The sequence below is a fragment of the Ranitomeya variabilis genome, chromosome 1, assembly GCF_051348905.1.
Source record: "Ranitomeya variabilis isolate aRanVar5 chromosome 1, aRanVar5.hap1, whole genome shotgun sequence".
In the NCBI taxonomy this organism is placed as follows: Eukaryota; Metazoa; Chordata; class Amphibia; order Anura; family Dendrobatidae; genus Ranitomeya; species Ranitomeya variabilis.
This window is the reverse complement of record NC_135232.1, coordinates 332,559,634-332,569,043: the sequence shown is the minus strand read 5'-3', so window position 1 is coordinate 332,569,043 and position 9,410 is coordinate 332,559,634.

Genomic DNA, 9,410 nt, shown 5'->3' with positions numbered 1-9,410 from the left:
TACCAAAACTAGAAACATAAGTATATCAAGATGTAGTAGGCATATTTTTCTAGCAAGGATGCTTCGAACACTGCATGTGTCACTGGACATGGCACTGTCTGTGTGTCATATCTTTTGTGTGCCCCTGCAGAAATTTCTCCCTCACGTGTATGTGTGGATGGGGGAGGCCCTCCCTTTGATGAATCACTTTCCAGAACATCCCACCCTCTTCAGGCCAAAGCCACAGCATGTGACACAAGTACTGTCTCTCTTCATTGACAAGGGTGTGTTGCAGCTGCTATGCCGACAATTCAACATTACTTACACAGTCCTCCTGCTTTCTTCTCTACAATTATCTAGCACCAAAGCTTTCAAGTGGAAATTATTTTCAGATGCACCATCCTTCTGGAAACTGTCTCCCTATCCAGCAGGGGTCGGCACAGTCAGCTTGGGGCTCCTGTGCAGGAAATGTGTCTGGGTCCCCCTCCTTTTAAGGGTATGTTTCCACGTTCAGGAAACGCTGAGTTTTTGACGCAGCATTGAGCAGCATGCATAAAAAACGCAGCGTCCAGATGTTACAGCATAGTGGAGGGGATTTCATGAAATCCCATCTCCACTATGCAGTAAAAGACGCATGCGGCCCACCCGAGAAATCTCACATGCGGCGCATCTTTTAAGAACGCAGCATGTCCTTACATTGCAGAAAAACGCAGGTGACCTGCCAGTGACCTCAGGTGCAGATTTGGTCAGGATTTTACCTGCATAAAATCCTGACCAAATCCTGAAGCAATCCTGAACATGGACACATACCCTAAGGCCTTGTTCACACGATCCTTTTTTCGCTGCGGATTTTTCAGGTCCTGATTTGTGAAAACCGCAGTGCAAAACCTGCGGTGGTTTTCACTGCGGTTTTCAGTCCTTTTTTCTACTGCGGATTCCACTGCGGGTTTCCAACTGCACTTTCCTATTGGTGCTGTTGGAAAACAGGAGCGGAATCCGCAGAAAGAATAGACATGGTACTTCTTTTTTTCCGCAGAAAATCAGTGCGGATTTTCATGCCGAAAAAAGGAACGTCGGAACAGCGGATTTTGTTTTCCATAGGGTAACATTGTACTGTACCCTGCATGCAAATCCGCTGCGGATCCGCAGCGAAAAAAGGATCGTGTGAACATAGCCTAAGGGTACGTCTCCACGGTCCGTTTCGCCGGCGGGATCGCCGCAGCGGCGAAGCCGCTCGGCGCTAAGCCCCGCCCCCTTAATGGGACGCGATGGTGCCGGATGTGTACAGTACACATCCGGGATCATCGCACCCCTCGCCATAGGGCCCTGTGATATGCCTTGCGGGGACGCTGCGTCCCCGCAAGGTGTACGGACATGCTGCGATCTGAAAAGACGCGCAGCATGTCCGGAGTCGCAGGGCCGCCGCGTGCGGGTTTCCACGCATAGTGGAGACGGGATTTCATAAAATCCCCTCCACTATGCTGGAACATCTGGACGCTGCTTGTTTGACGCTGCAGCTCTGCGCAGCGTCAAACAAGCAGCGTTTACTGACCGTGGAAACATACCCTTAGGCGACAAAGCTATATATATATATATATATATATATATATATATATATATATATATATATATATATATATATATATATATATATATATATACTTATATAAATATATATATACACTAAGGGACTGTGCTATACATACAGTCATGGCCAAAATATTCACACCCCTGCAATTCTGTCAGATAATACGCAGTTTCTTCCTGAAAATGATTGCAAACACAAATTCTTTGGTATTATTATCTTCATTTAATTTGTCTTAAATGAAGAAAACACAAAAATAATTGTTCTAAAGCCAAATTGGACATAATTCCACACCAAACATAAAAAAGGGGGTGGACAAAAGTATTGGCACTGTCCGAAAAATCATGTGATGCTTCTCTAATTTGTGTAATTAACAGCGCCTGTGACTTACCTGTGGCACCTAACAGGTGTTGGCAATAACTAAATCACACTTGCAGCCATTTGACATGGATTAAAGTTAACTCAACCTCTGTCCTGTGTACTTGTGTGTACCACATTGAGCATGGAGAAAAGAAAGAAGACCAAAGAACTGTCTGAGGACTTGAGAAACCAAATTGTGAGGAAGCATGAGCAATCTCAAGGCTACAAGTCCATCTCCAATGACCTGAATGTTCCTGTGTCTACCGTGCGCAGTGTCATCAAGAAGTTTAAATCCCATGGCACTGTGGCTAACCTCCCTAGATGTGGACGGAAAATAAAAATTGACAAGAGATTTCAATGCAAGATTGTGCGGATGTTGGATAAAGAACCTCGACTAACATCCAAACAAGTTCAAGCTGCCCTGCAGTCTGAGGGTACAACAGTGTCAACCCTTACTATCCGTCGGCGTCTGAATGAAAAGGGACTGTATGGTAGGAGACCCAGGAAGACCCCACTTCTTACCCCGAGACATGAAAAAGCCAGGCTGGAGTTTGCCAAAACTTACCTGAAAAAGCCTATAATGTTTTGGAAGAATGTTCTCTGGTCAGATGAGACAATAGTAGAGCTTTTTGGGAAAAGGCATCAACATAGAGTTTACAGGAGAAAAAAAGAGGCATTCAAAGAAAAGAACACGGTCCCTACAGTCAAACATGGTGGAGGTTCCCTGATGTTTTGTGGTTGCTTTGCTGCCTCTGGCACAGGACTGCTTGACCGTGTGCATGGCATTATGAAGTCTGAAGACTACCAACAAATTTTGCAGCATAATGTAGGGCCCAGTGTGAGAATGCTGGGTCTCCCTCAGAGGTCATGGGTCTTCCAGCAGGACAATGACCCAAAACACACTTCAAAAAGCACTAGAAAATGGTTTGAGAGAAAGCACTGGAGACTTCTAAGGTGACCAGCAATGAGTCCAGACCTGAATCCCATAGAACACCTGTGGAGAGATCTAAAAATGGCAGTTTGGAGAAGGCACCCTTCAAATATCAGGGACCTGGAGCAGTTTGCCAAAGAAGAATGGCCTAAAATTCCAGCAGAGCATTGTAAGAAATTCATTGATGGTTACCGGAAGCGGTTGGTCGCAGTTATTTTGGCTAAAGGTTGTGCAACCAAGTATTAGGCTGAGGGTGCCAATTCTTTTGTCTGGCCCATTTTTGGAGTTTTGTGTCAAATGATCAATGTTTTGCTTTTTGCTTCATTCTCTTTTGTGTTTTTTCATTTAAGACAAATTAAATGAAGATAATAATACCAAAGAATTTGTGATTGCAATCATTTTCAGGAAGAAACTGAGCATTATCTGACAGAATTGCAGGGGTGTGAATACTTTTGGCCATGACTGTATATATACATAGAATATATATATATATATATATATACTGTACATGTCAGTAATACACATATATATATACACTCACCGGCCACTTTATTAGGTACACCATGCTAGTAACGGGTTGGACCCCCTTTTGCCTTCAGAACTGCCTCAATTCTTCGTGGCATAGATTCAACAAGGTGCTGGAAGCATTCCTCAGAGATTTTGGTCCATATTGACATGATGGCATCACACAGTTGCCGCAGATTTGTCGGCTGCACATCCCAAAGATGCTCCATACAAGGCAGGATGGATCCATGCTTTCATGTTGTTTACGCCAAATTCTGACCCTACCATCCGAATGTCGCAGCAGAAATCGAGACTCATCAGACCAAGCAACGTTTTTCCAATCTTCTACTGTCCAATTTCGATGAGCTTGTACAAATTGTAGCCTCAGTTTCCTGTTCTTAGCTGAAAGGAGTGGTACCCGGTGTGGTCTTCTGCTGCTGTAGCCCATCTGCCTCAAAGTTCGACGCACTGTGCGTTCAGAGATGCTCTTAGGCCTACCTTGGTTGTAACGGGTGGCGATTTGAGTCACTGTTGCCTTTCTATCAGCTCGAACCAGTCTGCCCATTCTCCTCTGACCTCTGGCATCAACAAGGCATTTCCGCCCACAGAACTGCCGCTCACTGGATTTTTTTTCTTTTTCGGACCATTCTCTGTAAACCCTAGAGATGGTTGTGCGTGAAAATCCCAGTAGATCAGCAGTTTCTGAAATACTCAGACCAGCCCTTCTGGCACCAACAACCATGCCACGTTCAAAGGCACTCAAATCACCTTTCTTCCCCATACTGATGCTCGGTTTGAACTGCAGGAGATTGTCTTGACCATGTCTACATGCCTAAATGCACTGAGTTGCCGCCATGTGATTGGCTGATTAGAAATTAAGTGTTAACAAGAAGTTGGACAGGTGTACCTAATAAAGTGGCCGGTGAGTGTATGTATTTATATTGAACTGAAAGATAGAATAAAAGCCGGCTTCTGTAAAATCACTGCAGGAGCCGACAAGATAGAAGAGATGGATTACATACAGTAAATACATATAGAATAGGTAGATATATAGATGTCAGTGACAAATACAATTAGTACAGTGTGTGTGCAAATTACTTGACATGTATTTAATTAATAAATGATTATTTATTGGAAAAAAATGGCATGGCCTCCAGCGCAATTTTCAAAACCAGCAGAGGGAAAGGCAGCGACTGGGGGCAGATATTTATAACCTGGGAAGGGGGTAATACCCATGGAGCTTCCTAGGCTATTAATATCAGCTCACAGCTGTATACTTAGCCTTTACTGGCTATTAAAATGGGGGACCCCCAAAAAATGTTGTGGGGTTCCCTATAATTAATAACCAGCAAAGGCTATGCAGACAGCTGTGGGCTGATATTAAAAGCCTAGGAAGGGGCCATGGATATTGGCCCCCCTTGGCTAAAAACATCAGCACTCAGCTGCCAAAGAAAAGGCGCATCCGCATCTCTAAGATGCGCCAATTCTGGCACTTAGCCTCGCTCTTCCCACTTGCCCTGTAGTGGTGGCAAGTGGGGTAATAGTTGTGGGGTTGATGTCACCTTTGTATTGATGTATTGGTGACATCAAGCCCGGCTTAGTAATGGAGAGGTGTCAATAAGACACCTATCCATTACTACTCCTATATTTGGTACATGTTATATAAAGACACAGCCAGAATAAAGTCTTTTAATGAAATAAAACACAACACAGTTTTGAGTATTGTATTGTTACTCCTAATCCATGCCACGCCCTCAATCTCCTGTAATAAAAATAAAATAATATACCTGTCATGATCCTTTCCAGGATTTAGTCCTGTCTGCTCTTTTTCCGGGCAGATCATGTCAAGGGTTAACTTTGCTCTTCCTCATTCTGGGCTCAGGTTTGCTATTTAGCTCCAAGGCATCCTGCTGGTGGTGTCAGCTATAGTTCTGTCTTCGGCGTGTGAACCTGACTCTGGTAACTCTTGATTTGTCCTGCTTTGATCCCTGACTTGTCCCGTGTCTGTTTTCTCCCTCTGTCAGCCATTTTTCCATCATTTCTCTGTTTATCTGCTTGATTCTCTGGTTCCTGACTTGGCTCGTATTCAGACTCGCTTCTGCCTTTGGTACTATTGTCTTCTCCGGTTCTGACCTCCTGGCTTGGCTGTTGAGTCCGTTACTGTTCGTCCCTATTGTACTGTATATTGCCCGTTCTGGTTTACTGATTTCTTGCTACGTCCTGACTATCTGTTCTGTCTAATCCTTTTGTACTGTTTGTGCTATCTCGTGCTTTGACTTGGCTTGTCTGACCACTCTCTCGCTACTAGGTGGCGTCTGTGCTGCTGCTCTGTGTGTTCAGTCTCACTTACCTCTCAAGCTCCCCCTGGTGGAGGTTGCGCTGTACTGCACTGCAGCAGTATGACATTATAGCTGACCAATGCATTTAAAGGGATTTGTGCATTTTTTTCTCTGCTCTGTTTTCTATGGATCCGCTCCATACCTTGGCGGATCAAATGGACAGTTTGACAGTTATGATACAAGACCTGTTTGTGGAACAGAGGGCCTTGTCCTCGTCTCATAACCACTTGCAAATGGAGCTTTCTGACACAGTTAAATCATTGCAGACTGACTGTAAGCACTCTAACACTGTTGATGTCTCATTGCACTCTCGTAAACCTACAGTCAAGCTCCCAGATACCTTCTCTGGGGATAGGGAGATATTCCATACATTTAAGGAGAGTTGCAAGCTTTTTTTTTCTCTTAGACCCCGATCTTCTGGAGATGAGAGCCAGCGGGTGGGGATAATCATTTCCTTGCTGCAGGAGGGACCTCAGTCGTGGGCTTTCTCTTTACCTGTTTCTGCCCCTGAAGGTGTGTCCGTGGACAGATTCTTTGAGGCTTTGGGACTGATTTATGATGAACCAGACTGGGTCAGGGTAGCAGAGGACATGATCATGAGTCTCTCCCAGAATGAACTTACTGCTGAACAGTATTGTTCTGAGTTTAGGAGGTGGTCTGTTGAGGTGTCTTGGGGTGACTCTGAGATGCCTGAGAGAGGACTTTCTGATCATGTCAAGAAGGACACGCTGGCCCTTCATACGCCACCCAGTTCCCTGGAGGAGTCCATGACCCAGGCCATTGGTATGGACCGGGGGTTACGGGAGAGAGGAATTATCCTGCGTGAGATTCCTGTATTGCCTGCCAAGTCTGAGGTGATGTCATTCAAGGAGACTATGGAAGTTGGTGCCACCAACTTCAAGGAGAAAGAGAGGAAACGACAACATGATGGGAAATTGTTTTTATTATGGAAATCCGGGACATTGGAAGAAGTACTGCCCCTCTTGTCCATCGAGTAACAAGCTGCCGAGTCTGGGTGATGATCTAGGAGGTCATCCAGACTCTCAGGTAGCATTTTCATCATTTCAAAAAGTTTTGATAGAGGTGGAACTGTGTTATGGAGGTGGGTTTGCATCCACTTCAGCGTTTGTGGACTGTGGATCTTGCATGAACTTCATTGACTCTAGTCTGGTGTCCAAGTTAAAGTTAGAGACAGTTAGGCTGGAGACTCCCATCTATGTCGCTGGCATTGATAAGGCACCGTTGGCTCAAAATGTCCTTAAATTTGTCTCTGAGGAGTTCTTCCTCAAGGTGTGTTCCTTGCACTAGGAATGAATTTCATGTTTTATTATGAATAATCTTCCTGCGGGACTGGTGCTGGGATTCCCATGGTTGCAGAGGCATAATCATAGTTATAGACTGTGGATCTCGTGATATTGTTAAATGGGGTCTTAATTGTTCCAATGGTTGTCTTTCTGCTGTTTTTGTGTCTGCCATTAGTCGGGAGGGTATTCCGGAGTACCTAAAGGACTTTGGGGACGTGTTCTCTGAAAAAGAGGCTGAGGTCTTACCACCCCATTGTCCTTATGATTGTACCATCAATCTTATTCCGGGTTCTAAATTGCCCAAAGCCCATTTGTACAATCTTTCTGGCCCGGAACTTACTGCTATGAAAAACTATATCTCTGATAGTCTACGCAAAGGTCACATTCATCCCTCTGTCTCACCTGTGGCCGTGGGATTTTTTTTGTCAAGAAAAATGATGGTGGTTTACGCCCATGCCTCTATTTCCGGGAACTAAATAAAATTACGGTGAGAAATGCCTACCCTCTCTTACTTATTCCTGATCTCTATAACCAATTTTCTGGGGCTAAGTGGTTTTCCAAACTTGATCTCAGGGGAGCATTTAACCTTATCCGCGTTCAGGAAGGGGATGAGTGGAAAACGGCATTTCTCACCTCCCAGGATCTGTTTGAAAATTTGGTCATGCCCTTCGGTCTCACGAATGCGCCCGTGGTGTTTCAGAACTTCATGAATGATGTTTTTTCTGATTTTATGGTTTATGGTTGTATACCTGGATGATATCCTTGTTTTCTCGCCTGACAAGGAATCCCACATTGGTCATTTACGTGCTGTTCTTCACAGGTTACGGGGAAATTCTCTGTTCGCTAAACCAGAGAAATGTTTGTTTTGTATCCAGGAGCTTTCTTTTCTAGGGATCATCCTTTATGCCAATGGGTTTCAGATGGATCCCGGAAAGGTACAGGCCATTGTTGATTGGGTGCAACCCAGAGACCTCAAGGGGTTGCAGCGTTTTCTGGGTTTCGCAAATTATTATCGAAAACTCATCAAGGGGTTTTCTCAGGTGGTCAAGCCACTCACCGATCTCACTCGCAAGGGGGCTGATTTCAAGGTTTGGTCACCCTTGGTGGTTGAATCATTTGTTACATTAAAAAAATATTTATGTCTGCTCCTGTATTGGTTCAGCCCGATCCATCTGAACCATTCATTGTTGAGGTGGATGCATCAGAGGTGGGAGTGGTGGCGGTGTTGTCTCAAGGACCTGTTATTTTGACCATTTTAAGACCATGTGTATTTTTCTCCATGAAGTTTTCCTTTGCAGAGAGGAACTATGATATTGGTAATTGGCAGTTATTGGCCATAAAATTGGCTTTTGAAGAATGGAGGCATTTTTGGAGGTGGCGGTTCATCGGATCACGGTGATTACGGACCACAAGAACTTGTCGTATATTGAAATGGTTAACTTCTAGACAGGCTAGGTGGTCGCTTTTTTTTCTCGTTTTCATTTTTCAATCACTTTTCGGCCTGGTTCCAAGAATGTCAAGGCGGATGCCTTATCTCGCCGTTTTGATACAAAATACCCCCCTGAACCTCCCTCTTCCATTCTTCAGCATGGGGTGGTTGTTGCGTTGCGGGGGTATCCTCTGAATTGGAGCAGGAGATTCGGAAGGCTCAGACTCTTGCCCCTCCCTCTTTGCCTGACAATAAGCTCTTTGTCCTGGTTCAGTACTGGTTGAGGGTTCTACGAGAGTTCCACGATTCTGCTCTCAGTGGACACCTGGGCAGGGGCTGGCTGGCAAATTTTAGCCTGGGGGGCAAGCACACAGCAGTGGCCCATGAGTCGCGGCCCATCCTTAAAGGGGTTGTCTGATCTTAAGCTACATGTCTACAGTCACTATGTGTGAATCCTCATATCGTGCGCACTGTGATGATTCTCTGGTGCCGGCACTGGGAACAGGTGGTCTTGTGGCTGAAAGCATGCGAATATATATATATATATATATATATATATATATATATTGACACACATACACAGTCCTACTGTATAGTGACAGTCACACACACAACCCCACTGTATAATGACAGGCACAGCCCCACTGTATAATGACACGCACAGCCTCACTGTATAATGACACGCACAGCCCCACTGTATAATGACACGCACAGCTCCACTGTATAATGACACGCACAGCCCCATTGTATAATGACACGCACAGCTCCACTGTATAATGACACGCACAGCCCCATTGTATAATGACACGCACAGCCCCACTGTATAATGATGCAGCGCCCCAGAGTCCTGGTCGTTGCAGTACTGTGGCTCCGCCACTATGGGGAGCTATGGTGCGTCCGATGGCACTGAAGGAGTTCATCTGATCAGGTATCACAGACACCAATACATTTCACAGCCGGGCCTCCGGGGGGAGCTAAT